We start from the raw sequence: 14252 nt of genomic DNA on the forward strand, positions 1-14252 counted from the left end.
ATCGTTGACGCGTCGGGAAGCAGCAGTGACGAGCCCGAGGAGGAGCGGTTGCTGCGGAGGCTGCTGGCGCTCTATCGCGCCCATCAAGTCAAGTTGGAGTCCCGGGAAGCGCTCGTCGCGAAAGCGAGCGTGGATATAGAGAAGCGCGCGGAGGAGCTCCGGGGTTTTCACCAGGAAGCTCTCCGGGCCTTGGCGGAGGAGCAGGAGCAGCTTGCTGAAGAGCGGAAGGCCTTCCTCCTCGACAAGGCCGAAGCTGAAGAGCAGCAGTGGCGCACCGGCGAGAAGCTGTACGCGCGAGAAGGCGAGCTGGCTCAGTGGAAAGTGAACCTCGACAGCCACGAGGAGGAGCTTGCCGCGCGCGAACGGGCACTTGGCGGGTCGCTCCAAGAGGCAAAGGATGCGGCTGCGGCTGCCGAGACCGCCAAGAAGGAATTGGAAGTAAAGGTGGCGCAGCTGGAGGCTGATCTGAAGGTGGGTGGCGAAGAGCTTGCCGCGCTCAAGTTGGAGCATGAGAAGGACGCCCTTGCCCATGGTGAGCTGCAGGGCCAACTCTCTGAGAAGGGCAAAGAACTGCGCGCCGCCAAGAATTCCAATGCTGATCTGGTGCTGAAACTGGCCACCCTGACGGAGACATTGGACGGTGCCAAGAAACGGGAGGCGGACTTGAAGAAGGACATCAAGGCCAACGAGGCGCTGCTAGCGAGGGCCGCCGAAACCCAGAATCTTCTCAGAGATACTGTGGCGCTCTAGACGGAGGGCCTCGTAAACATTGCTGCAGTCATCGAAGAGGAGCTGGTGCGATTGGGGGTGGAAGGCTTCGGGTACTCCTCCGACGAGAACCTCCAACCCAGCGCCAAGCTCACTCTGTTCTTGAAAGGCGTGGCGGCGGCGCTCCAGCAACTCCGGGAATGGATCCCAAAGCAGTTGGCCGACGAGTCACGCTCGATTTGTGCCGGAGTTCTGGAGAAGGTGCTGGTGAAGGTGGCCTTCCGCAATCCGGGCCTCAACCTCACCAACGTCCTCAAGAGGCTGCCGGCGGACGCTGATCTTGATGCACTTAAGGCCCTCGTCGCACCCATTGTGGACAGGGTGAACGAGGTCAAAAGGGTTGACGGCGGTCGCGTAGATTAGGCCGTCCGTTTTCTTCTTTTCTTGTCGCTGCCAGTTATGTCATGGGAACACTTTATTAGAGGCACGACAAGTTATTTTTGTAATATAACTCTATCTTAGGCAAAAAATTGTTGTGTTACTTCCTTTACTCGACCCTTGGCTTTGTATGGTTCTGCCCTACGCTTTCTAGGGAAACTTGCCGGTGCAGGCACCCTTGCCGCGAGCGCCGAGTGTGGAACTTCAGCAGCCTGCTGGCGGGGTCGCTACCGACAAGCAACCTTGTCGCAACTAGTTGCAGCTCACTTAAGTTGTTGAGCGGACTCGAAACAAAGTAAGGGCGCAGCTAGCTACGAGTTGGTTCCTCCGCGCACAGGTTTTCCATACAAAGCACGGTCGTTCAAGGAAAATAACTCAAAAACTTAAAAAACTGATTGCTCAAACTTTAGCAACTTAGCTTTTCTGTCGTCTGCTTCCCGGCAAGGAGCAACTTTCTTGAATGGCCTGGTCCACACCATTCTCTTCTCCTCCCCCCCGGTAAACCTTGTGGGCGAGGGAACCTTGCTTCTTTTGAGAAAGAAACAGAGAAATAAAGTAATGATATGGAGCCTTGGGCTCGTTATCACTTACCGGGGTCTGGTGCTGCACAAAGTGTCAGATAACATATGCGAAAAAGGATTATAGCATAAAAAAAACTGACAAGATGTGCGGGGCACATGAACTTTACTGGTGCACAGGGTCTGCGCCCGGCTTTGTACAAAGGATTACATGCAACAGCGGCAAGATTTGTACAAAAGGTGGTTGCCGGAAAAGCTTCCGGCAACCGCGCCCAACGGGTAAAACTTACGAAGATGTTCAATGTTCCAGGAGTTGCTCACCGGAATGCCATCTTCGGTCTCAAGGCGGACAGCGCCGGGCCTAGTGACTCGTTTCACCCGATAAGGGCCTTCCCACTTCGGCGTCAACTTGTTGGAATTCTTGGTGGACTGAACGCGCCGAAGAACAAGGTCGCCTTCCTCGAAGCTTCTGGCTTTAACTTTGCGGCTATGGTAGCGACGCAAAGCTTGCTGGTAGCGAGCGACTCGCACAGCAGCCTGAAGACGGTCTTCCTCAAGGAGCAGCGCGTCATCTTGGCGCAACTGCTCTTGCTCGATCTCATCATAAGCGAGCACTCGAGGTGACCCGTAAACGAGTTCCGTGGGGAGAACTGCCTCTGCTCCGTAGACTAGAGCGAAGGGTGTCTGGCCAGTGGATCGATTTGGCGTTGTACTGATCGACCAAAGAACCACCGGCAGCTCCTCGATCCAGTTTCTTCCGCACTTGTGCAGCCTGTCGAAAGTTCTGGTCTTGAGGCCTCGCAGCACTTCAGCATTTGCCCTCTCCGCTTGACCGTTGCTTCTCGGATAAGCAACAGAAGCGAAGCAGACCTTGGCGCCAAGATCTTGGACGTACTGCATGAAGGTGCGGCTCGTAAATTGCGTGCCGTTGTCGGTGATGATCCTGTTAGGGATCCCGAAACGACAAACAATCGACCTGAAGAACTTGGCTGCTGACTGTGCTGTCACCTTCCTCACTGGTTCCACTTCCGGCCACTTTGTGAACTTGTCGATGGCGACGTACAAGAACTCAAAGCCCCCGACAGCTCGGGGAAAGGGGTCGAGGATGTCGAGCCCCCAGACCGAAAATGGCCAGGATAAAGGGATCGTCTGGAGAGCTTGAGCTGGCTGGTGTATCTGTTTGGAATGGAACTGGCACGCTTCACACTTGGTTACTTGTGCAGTTGCATCCTGGAGGGCTGTCGGCCAGAAGAAACCTTGTCGGAATGCTTTGCCGGCAAGTGCTCTTGCGCCAATGTGGTGACCACATATGCCTCCATGTATCTCTGCCAACAGCTGTTGTCCATCTTCCCGGCAAATGCACTTCAATTTCACACCGTTGAGTCTTATTCTGTACAGTGTGTTGTCGACAAACTTGTACATACTTGACTGCCGGGCTACTCTTTTCGCTTCTTCTTGCTCTTCGGGAAGCTCTCCTGTCTGAAGGAAACAGACGATCTGCTGCACCCATGCTGGAGCTTGCGGCTCGACAACAAGGGCTAAAGGCATATCTGTTGCTGTGGGAACATCCACTTCTACGGCAAGAACCTGCGGTTCGGCCGGAGCGTGATATTCCCCGGCAAGCTTGCCGGAGCAAAACTTGTCGGGAGCATTTGCTTCAATGGAACAAACCAAGAGGTTCACCGGAGCAGACTGCTCCTCAGCACTCTTGGCGTCGATCTTGGGGACCTTCTTGGCGGCGGCTTCGGGAAGCTCTGCCGGAAAGTAGTCATCAGAAACCAACTTCCTCTTCTTTCTCTGTCCAGTCGACGGTGTTACGGATGGTTGAGTCAGCTTGAGCACAAAAATCCCTAGTTCCACAGGTAACTTTAGTGCTGCGCACTTTGACAGGCCATCAGCAATATCGTTCTGAGCTCGCGGAACGTGTTCCATTTGCAGGCCGTCAAAGTGTGCTTCTAGCTTCCTTACTTCATCAACATATGCTTCCATCAACGGACTCTGATAGCTTTTGTTTACTTGGCGGACGACCAACTGCGAGTCACCCCTGACAATTTGCTTGTTGATCCCAAGGTCTGCCGCAATTCTGAGTCCGGCGAGCAAACCTTCATACTCTGCGGTATTGTTCGTTGCTTGCTCCTTGGGAAAATGCATCTGAACTACGTACTTGAGGTGCTCTCCGGTGGGTGCGATAAGCAGCACACCTGCGCCGGCGCCTTGCAGCGAGAAGGCACCATCAAAGTACATCAGCCACTCTTTGCTTGCCTCTTTAACGGGGATGCTTGTTTCTGGAGTTTCTTCGTCTGGTGTCGGCGTCCATTCCGCTATGAATTCTGCCAATGCTCTGCTCTGTATAGTGGAAATACTCTCAAACTTGAGGCCAAAGCTTGACAGTTCCAGTGCCCACTCGACAATCCTACCGGTTGATTCTAGATTTTGCAGTATCTTCTTCAACGGAAAGCGAGTGACAACTGTTATCTCATGTGCCTGGAAGTAATGGCGCAGCTTTCTCGAGGCCATGAGAAGGCCGAAAAGCCATTTCTGTACGCCAGAATACCTTGATCTAGCCCCCTGTAGAAGGGAACTGACAAAGTAAACTGGGCGCTGCACCATTTTCCTCTGCACCTCCTTGCATGCCTGCGCAGACTCAACTTTGTCGGGGCCAGAGCTTGTCGGAGAAGCCCCCTGCTTGTCGCTGGATTCACTTGCCGCGGTTGCTGGCTCATCGTCCGCCTCCCTCTCCGCTACTAACGCAGCACTAACCACTTGATTGGTTGCTGCCAGATATAGCAGCAACTTCTCTTGTGGCTTAGGTGCGACAAGTATTGGAGTGGAGGACAGGTACCTCTTCAAGTCCTATAGCGCGGCCTCCGCTTCTGGAGTCCATTTCAGCGGACCTGCCTTTTTCAATATTTTGAAAAACGGCAAGGCGCGCTCTGCGGACTTAGAGATAAATCTGCTGAGAGCAGCCACGCAACCGGCAAGCTTTCGTACATCCTTGACGCGCTTTGGTGCTTCAATCTGCTCGATGGCTTTGATCTTGTCGGGATTGGCTTCAATCCCCCCCTGTGACACAAAGAACCCGAGAAGCTTGCCGGAAGGGTCTCCGAACACGCACTTCTAGGGATTGAGCTTGAGGTTAATCCTGCGCAGATTTGCAAGAGTTTCATGTAGATCTTGAATCAGAGTAGCCTTGTTTTTGCTCTTGACCACTATATCATCCATGTAGGCTTCCACATTTCTGTGCATTTGCGGCTCAAAAGCATGGTGGACTACTCTTGCGAATGTTGATCCAGCATTCTTCAAACTGAAAGGCATCCGTACGAAGCAGTACGTGCCACATGGGGTGATAAATGCGGTTTTCTCTTCATCCTCTTCTGCCATGAAGATCTGATGGTATCCTGAGTATGCATCAAGAAATGAAAGCAAATCACATCCGGCTGTGGAGTCAACAATCTGGTCAATACGCGGCAAGGGAAATGGGTCTTTGGGACAAGCTTTATTAACATCAGTGAAGTCAATACAAAGTCTCCATTTTCCGTTAGCCTTGCGCACAACCACAGGATTGGCCAACCACGTGGGATGGAGCACTCCTCTGACAAGGCCTGCTGCTTCCAACTTCTTGATTTCTTCTGCGATGAATTCTTGGCGCTCCGCTGCCTGCTTCCTGACTCTCTGCTTGACGGGCCGCGCATGAGGACAGACGGCAAGGTGGTGCTCGATTACTTTCCTGGGAACACCGGGGATATCAGACGGTTGCCATGCAAACACGTCGACATTCGCCCGCAGGAAAGCAACGAGCGCGCTTTCCTATTTGGGGTCAAGACTGGCGCTGATAGTGAAGGTACCACCAGTGCCATCCTCCTTGGCGTGCACCTTCTTAGTCTCAGGTGGAGCTGACATTGCCTTCTTACACTTGCTGGTGGAGCTCGATCGTGCGTCCTCGACGGTAGCGCAGCACTCCGAAGAGGTGCGCTTGCCGGAGTAGGCATCAGAGCTCTTGCCAGACTTGGTCTTCTTCTTCCCGGAGTAGGCATCAGAGCTTCAGCGGCAAGTGTCTTGCGCTCTGCTGCGGCTACCGCTTCCCGGTAGATCTTGTCGGCACAGATAAGAGCATCCTTCTTGTCGCCAGGGACAGAGATGACACTTATTGGGCCTGGCATTTTCAGTATGTTGTACGCATAGTGAGATGCTACCATGAACTTGGCGAGTGCCGGACGGCCAAGGATTCCATTGTAAGGTAATGGAAAGTCGGCAACGTCAAACGTGACCCTCTCAGTCCTGAAGTTCAGCTCGCTGCCAAATGTGACCGGCAGCGTGATCTTTCCCTTCGGCTTGCTTCTTCCAGGGCTGATTCCTTGGAATGTGCCGGTCTCCTCGAGCTCGCTGTCAGGGATCTGAAGTTTCTGGAGGACCGCGGAGGATATCAGGTTCAAGCCAGCCCCGCCGTCAACTAGCATCTTCGTGACCTTGAGATTGCGGATAGTTGGAGAAACCAACATCGGCAAACACCCGACCGCAGTTATGCGATCAGGGTGGTCCTCAATGTCGAAGATGATAGGTGCGCTGGACCATTTCAGGGGCTTGCGTGACTCTATGGATGGCTCTGCTGCATTCACTTCCCGCATCCACTGCTTGAGTTGGCGATGCGAAGTATGCAGAGAGGCGCCACCGTCAATGCACAGGACCTCTGTGGCTTTCTGAAATTCCTGCTCGTCGGCCTCGTCATCATCCATGTCTTCATCGTCGTCGTCATCTTCATCCTTGTCGCGGCCGCGGGGAGGTCTGTCTCCTTGCCGCTGCTTGGCCTTGCCGTGGCGTCCTCCTCGGCCGGGACGTTTCTTGCCGGATCCACCAGTTCCTTCCTGGGCCTTCTCCTTGTCGCACCGCTCGCACTCAGCTTTCTGTTGCTCAACAAGCTGTTTGAGTTTCTTGTAGTTCTAGAGGTCGTGACCCTTGGTGCGGTGAATCTTACAATACTGCTTGCCGGAGCTGTCCTGCTTGTCGGTGGCCGCCACAGGCTGGGCCTCCTTGTCGGAGCCACCAGCTTTAGCTTCCTTGGCGCCACCTCCGTTGCCGGTCTGCTCGACAGCTAGCACTTCCTTGCCCTTTTTCCTTCTGTTGTTCTACCGCCGGCCTTTCCTTGTCAGGGCGGCATCCTCACTGTCGGATCCTCCTGCTCCTGTACTCTCTCCGGGGAGCCTCCTCCCCTCTTCAGCGCGTGCACACTTGTCGGCCAGGGCGTAAAGCTTGCTGACGTCTCTGATCTTACACATCGCCATCTCCTCCCTCATCCTTCGGTTTCGCACGTTCTGATGGAACGCGCTGATGATCGCGGCGGGGTGGACGTCTGGGATGTTGTGCTGTACACGGCTGAATCTCTGAATGTACTTGCGCAGTGGCTCTCCTTCCTTCTGGGCGAGCAGATGAAGATCGCTCTCTTGGCCATGTGGCTTGTGGCCGCCTGTACAGGCACCGACAAACTGATGGCATAAATCTGCCCAAGAGGAGATGGAATTGTCCGGCAAGTGCATGAGCCAGGACCTGACATTGGGCTTGAGTACCAGCGGGAAGTAGTTGGCAAGGATCTTGTCATCCCGTCCCCCGGCAGCCTGCACCGCGATGGTGTAGATGCTGAGAAACTCCGACGGATGCGTCTTGCCGTCGTACTTCTCTGGTATGTCTGGTTTGAAATTCTTTGTGCTGGGCCACTGGACTTGCCGCAGCTCACGGGTGAACGCAGGACAACCTACCGCGTACGGCAGATCGCCTGGTTCCCCTGGCGCATGCATGTCAACAGAGGGCCCAGCGCGCTTGTCGGATTGACGTCGCGCTTCCCTTCGGCGCTCGATGCGGGTTCGAGCGTCTTCTTGTTGTCGTTCATGGAGATTTTGGCGTTGGTCGCGACGAGCTCGTGGGTCCGACGACGCGGTGGAGCCGCTGTCGGGGTGGACCCGGTGAGTCGGCGATTTTGGCCTTCGTAGTGGAGAGTGCATGGAAGTCGCACCTCCACCGGTCTTGTTGCCATCGGCTCGCGTCCGACTGTCCTACCGCGGTTGCCGCGCAGTGTCGCTGTTGGCGAAGCCGATGAGGCTCTGGATAGTGGCCCTCCATTCGTCGGTCTTGTCCGCCGTCGGAGGATAGTCTAGGAGCAGTTGAGCTCGCGCCAAGGCTTCTGCTGGTGTGATGGGCGGCGGAGGTGAACGGTGTGAGGAGTGGGGCGTGCTCGGACTCCTAACCATGTTAGAAGGAGCAGTGCCCCGTCCAGGCGACCGTACTTCGCTCGAGCCAGCATGTTGACGTGCATGTTGGTCTTGAGCGCCACGAGAACCACCAGCTTGACCTTGGCCCAGCGGATGTATGGTGCTGCGAACGCCATGACGCTGCTGGTCCCGCGCCTCCTGAGAGGGGCGCGGTGCGCGCATGGATGCTGAGGTCTGTGTCGCCTTGTCCTTGGACTTGGCCGCACTGAGGGCTCCCTCGTCGACGCCCATTCTTCCGCCGGCGTCCACTCCACCACCCGTTTGCTCCGGATGCGGTGAAAGCGACGCAGACGGAACAGCTGCCTCCGAATCCTTCTTCTTCGGTGGCATGTCGATGAAGACGATGAAGATTTAGCTCGTGTGCACGCCGGATCAGGTTCGCACAATCTCGACGCCCCCTACCTGGCGCGCCAAAGAGGTCGGGGAAACTGATCCACCAACACCTATGGGGACCGGGCCCCTTTCGGTTCGGAGGGGGGCGGAGGCCGCGCAAAGAGCGGATCGAGGCAGTACACGCGAGCAGTTTTACCCAGCTTCGGGCCGCACGGATGCGTAAAACTCTACTGCTGCTTGTTTGTGTGTATTGAATTCTTGCTCAGGAGAGATGGATGCTGCCAGACCGAGCGTGAGAGTGTTCCTGATGTTTCGAATGAGCCGAACCCCTTCTACGTTGCGCTTGGGACTCCTTTTATACTTTCAAGGGGTCACCGACAGGTGGCAACGTAGACTAGAAGGGTAGAAATGGAAAAGGATGCGGTAGGTGCAGCTACCGCTACTGTGGACACAGTGCATCCTACCTAACTCTGACGGCAGGGGACAAGGTCATTGAATGCCCGTCTGAGTTGCCTAAACAGTGCAAAAAGTGACCGTTAGGAGCGCCACCGTTTGCCACGATGGCCTTCTCTTCATCTCCGCTTCCCACCGCATACCCCTGGCTGCACAGGCTCCCGCCACGCGCCCCTGAGGAAGCCTGATGGCGACACGCGGGTGGGTGCGCTGGAGCGTGGGTACAGAGTGGCAGCGGGCCCCCGGCGAGTACCTTGCCGGGGTCGTCGTCTTGTCGAGTCCAGAAGCTTGTCGCTCACTGGACCTTGCCGGGACGTGCGGTGCATCGCGGCAAGTTTCTTGAAGTGCCGTGGTTGGCCTTCCCGGCAAGCTCCTCTTGCCGGGGCCTTGTCTCTTCCCGGCAAGATCCTCTTGCCGGGGCCTTGTCTCTTCATCTTGAATGTGTTGTTCTTGAATGGCTCCAAAGGAACCCACGAAGGACTCTGGCGGTCGTCCGGCAAGCCTTGCCGCGCGGCGCTGCAACTGCCCGTGCACAAGTTCGGGATACTAGGGTACCCCTACTCTAGTACACCGACACCAGTTCTTTTTTTTTCGAGAATACTAAAACCAAGGCCTACTTGCTTTTCTCAGCCCTGCTGGGCTGCAAATCTTTCAAGATGAGGAGGGATGTAAGTAGTCAGAAATGGGCTTCCCCAGAAAACGGGCTATAAGTTGTAAGAAATGGGATGTAAATTTTTAAACCAAAGAAAACCGGCAATTGCATGAAAATATCATTTTTTTCAGGATTTCTCTACTCTCTACTCTTATAAAAACCAAAGCCAACTGGCAATTACATTAAAATATCATCTTTACTCCCACAAGATAAACTACTCATACAAATGCATCTTCATGTTCCGTGCAACGAACGGGCATCTTGCTAGTTAAGATTCTAAATTTTATTCTTTTTTTTGTGGAGAATTGTTTTTTGAATTTTATTTTGATATAATTTTTTGAAAATTATTTTTAACGTGACTAGAAATTTCGTGATTAAAAGAGTTCGGACACCACCGAAATATGCAAAATTTCGTTGATTTTTTTAGCAGTGCCCAGAATATATGGTCTGTAATGCTAATAAAAAGAATATGGGCTTCAAATATCCTGAAGAATTAGCAAATGGGCTGTAAATTATTGAAAATAATGGCTATTGGGCTGGATGCTGTTTTCCACAGATTTGGAGGCTGACTTCTGGGCCTACTAGGTTGACGATGACGTTGTCCTAATTTTTTTTGACGCGTACGCAAGGCTTTGTCAACATAGTCAACACACAGCAGTGACTATTGGATGTCCATCCAACGGCCACCGTGCTTCTTCAATCTCTGATATTCCTACTCCAGCCGCCCAAACCAGCGCCGGCGGGACTGCCTGCTCCCTCCTCCCGTGGCTGGCTGTGCTGCCGCCAGGCCATCCCTCTAACCACCTACACATCCTGTTATTTTCCGGCGACGTCACCCTCACCTCGTAGACGACCAGTCAGCGCTCGTTCTACCCTCAGCGTGGGCATCCGCTGCGGTGGCTTCACCGACTTCGGGTGGTTCTCTTCCTGGGCCTCGCCCTCGTCCATCGCGTTTGTGCTCTCGGCGCGGCGAGGTCAACATGGTCAACAAACAACAACCGTCGGAAGAGGCTGACAGTAGGGGCCCACACAAGGAAATGCCTCCTTATTACGCGCAAAATAATGATTCCTCCACCTGATAGCTGGGACCCACCGGAAGGGCCTCTGTATTTCACGAAAAAAGCGTTCCCCCCGCTGTCAGCTCGGACCCACCAGAAATGCCTCCTTATTACGCACAAAAAAATGAATACTCCCCTTGCTAACTGGGACTCACCTTGGTGGGAGGCTGACTTGTGGGCCTACTAAGTTTACGGGGCGGAGGGCTTTGTCAACTTAGTCAATATGAACGATTCTAGCTCCAGTGACCGTACGATGTCCATCCAACGGCCATAGTGCTTCTTCAACCTCTGGTCTTCGTGCTCCAGCTGCCCAAAGCAGCGCCGGTCGTGCCGCTTGCTCCTGCCTCCTGTGGCTGGCTGTGATGCCACGGAGACCTCACCGCCCCCTACTACTCCCACCGCTGGCCAGGCCATCCCTCTACTCACCCACACCCCCTGTTATTCTGCGGAGAGGGCAGCCTCACACCGCAGCCGAACCAGTGAACCCTCGTACTCCTCTTCGCGTGGGCATCCACTGTTGTGTCTTCCCCGGCTCCGCGTCGTCTCCTTCCTAGCCCTCAGCATCGTCCAACGTCGTGGTGCTCTCGGCGGCGTGGTCAATGTGGTCAACGGACGACTTCCATCGGAAGAGTATTGTGCATGGAGAGGCTGACAGCTGGGTCCATGGCGGCGGCAAGGAAGTGCCTCCTTATTACACACAAAATAATTATTCCTCCACCTGACAGCAGGGACCCACCGGACGGGCCATCGTATTTCATGAAAAAACGTTTCCCCCTGACTGCTGGGACCCACCAGCTACACCTTTGCATGCAAGGAAGTGCGTCTGGGCAAAAAAAAAATGATTCACCCCCTGACTGCTGGGACCCACCAGCTACATCTTCGCACGCAAGGAAGTGCATCCGAAAAAAATGATTCGCGCCCCTGACTGCTGGGACCCACCAACTACATCTTCGCACGCAAGGAAGTGCCTGACAGTTGGGACCCACCTGCTCGAAGTGTACGTAGCGTTGTCATTCTGGTCGCGAACATGTACGTACATATATATTGGTCGATGTAGAGGCGCTCACATGTCGTAGTAGAGGCGCGTATGTGTCGTAGTAGAGGCGCACACGTAGCATGTACACGTACGTACAGCGGCCCGTGTGGAAGAAAGAAATTACGACCACGTATGTGTACTACGGGCGGGGTCTCGAACGCCTACTCATGCATATGTACAGCGAGGGCTCGTGTACATGGCTGGGTCGGAATGGAGAAACAGTGTCGTCGTCATGTTCATGGGGAGCCAACCGATTGGGTCGGAATGGAATGCACCGTCGTGTTCATCGGGAGGGCTTGGACGGAACAGGTGATGGAAACGAGGCCTCGCGTACCGTAGAACGGAGGAAAGGGCCTTGTGTTCGACCGGCCACGTTCGAAACGGGATCCTGTTCATCGGGAGGGGTCTAGCGTACCGCAAAATGAAGGAAACGGACCTCCTACGGTCGAAATGGGGGTCCTGTTGATCGGGAGGGGTGTGGCGTACCGCAAAACAAACGAAACAGAGTTGTGTTGAAGCGCTATCGTCGAAACGGGGGTCCTGTTGATCGGGAGGGGTGTGGCGTACCGGAAAACAGACGAAACGGACTTGTGTTGGAGTGTTACGGTCGAAATGGGGGTCCTGTTCATCGGGAGGGGTGTGGCGTACTGCAAAACGGGACTCCACGAGATACTGTTCATCTCCACCGTCGACCTCCTCTAGCCTCCATGGGCTACCATCGACATCCTCTAGCCTCCACGGGCTCCTGTTCATCCTACCTCCACCGCATGCTACTCCACTGGCTACTGTTCAACAACCCCTCCACGGCACCCCTCCTCCATCTACTATTCATCCAGCCCTCCACGGGGTCAACCTGTTCATCCAGCCCTCCACACCACGGGGTCCTATTCATCCAGAGGCAATGCCACTACTCACTGTTCATCCAACCCCCCTCCCCCTGCAACACTCATTGTTCATCCAAAGAGGCAACATCGATCGGCTTCAGTTGGCAGCAGTAGCGAAGGAATCGCTCGATCGGGTTCAGTAAACAGCCATCGATCGATCGCTCGGGTTCAGTAACACGTAGCATGCAATGCAATCGCTCGGGTTCAGTTAGAGCCCAACGCCTCGCTCGTGTTCAGTTAGAGCCAACGCCTCGCACACATGCACGTACGTATATGAGAGAAACACGCATCGCTCGGCCCCCGACCTCCCATCGTAACCGGGAACTCCCTGAAATTTTCATCGCCCTCGCTTCTACCATGGTTTTTTCCGTCATGGACGGCCCAAAGAATGTCATGCAGCTGCGTGTCCGGCCCACCCAAGACGAAAAGCCCATTTTCTGTCATGATTTTTTGTCATAGAAGTAGGAGCCCACCACATCTATGATGATACCGGGTTTTGTCACAATTATCGTCATAGAAGTGTCATATGCATGACAGAAAAAAAATTGTTCGGCCCAAAATGTCACGGGTGTGTCTTTTTTTTGTAGTGCGTACTCTGCCAGCTGGAACAATCATCACCTAGCCAGACTTCCAAGTTGCTTTCCGTGCCTGCTTCATTCGTCAGGGAGTCATGGACCGGAAGAAGCGTGAGTTCCGCAACCTCACCCAGGGCAACAAAACTGTGGAAGCTTATCAGCGGGAGTTTATGGACTTATCCCGCTATGCTGAAGAGGACATTGCAACTGATGCTCGCAGACATGAGAAGTTCTATGATGGACTACAAGCTGGCATCAAGCTTGCACTGCTAGTGCATGACTTTGCCGATTTTGCCACCTTGGTGAACAAGGCCATCAATGTCGAAACTGGTCTGCAGGAACACCAGAGCTCTCAGAGGCGCAACCTTGACATGGGATCATCTTCGGGCCCGCCCTCATAGAAGCGTAGGATCTGGATTCCCAACAGCATGTACCATCCAACTGCACCTGCTCCAAGGCAGCCCTATGTTGCACCTCTTCTGTCGCCTCCACCATCTAAGCAGCCAAGGCTTCCAGCTCCACCACACCGAGCTCCTGTGCCCACTCCCAATAATGGTTTGTGCTACAAGTGTGGTAAACCAGGTCACCTTTCCAGGAACTGCTATCAGAACCAGAATCAACTGGCCCTTCCTGCAGCTGGCTGTGGAAACATCAACCCCGCAACAACAATGCCAAGCCTTATGGTCGTGTTCATGCCAACCACGTTGATCTGAATGAAGCTCAGGATCAATCTGCTACTGTGATGGGTACACTCCTCGTAAATTCAGTACCAGCATCCATTTTATTTGATACAAGAGCATCTCATTCTTTCATATCAGCTGAGTATGCATTCATGCATGGCATTAAATACGAAGAGATGAACACTCCGCTAGTGGTGCACACCCCTGTGGGCCAATGTCAAACCTTTATGGTTAGTCACAACGTTCCCATTGAAATCGAAGGACTGGAATTCCTTGTCTCTCCCATCATACTGAAGTCTTGTAGCATTGATCTCATTCTGGTAATGGATTGATTGAATGCGCATAATGTTTCTATCGTTCACGCCAGTAAGACCGTCCATCTGCTACACCCTTCCGATGAAATAATAAGCTACAATGCTCGTCTAGTTTAGAATGCTGAGGGAAGGCTTTATGCGTTGAATGCATTGAACGCTACACCACTCGAGGGCACTGAAAACATTCCTGTCGTGCGTGAATTCCTCGACGTCTTTCCTGAAGAACTTCCATGGATCCCCCCTGCTAGAGCTGTCGAATTCATCATCGACTTGAAACCAGGCACCACTCCTATAGCCAAACGACCCTACAAGATGTCGCCGCATGAACTCGCTGAGCTTAAGG

This window comes from Triticum aestivum, chromosome 6B (assembly GCF_018294505.1).
Source record: "Triticum aestivum cultivar Chinese Spring chromosome 6B, IWGSC CS RefSeq v2.1, whole genome shotgun sequence".
Classification (NCBI taxonomy): Eukaryota; Viridiplantae; Streptophyta; class Magnoliopsida; order Poales; family Poaceae; genus Triticum; species Triticum aestivum.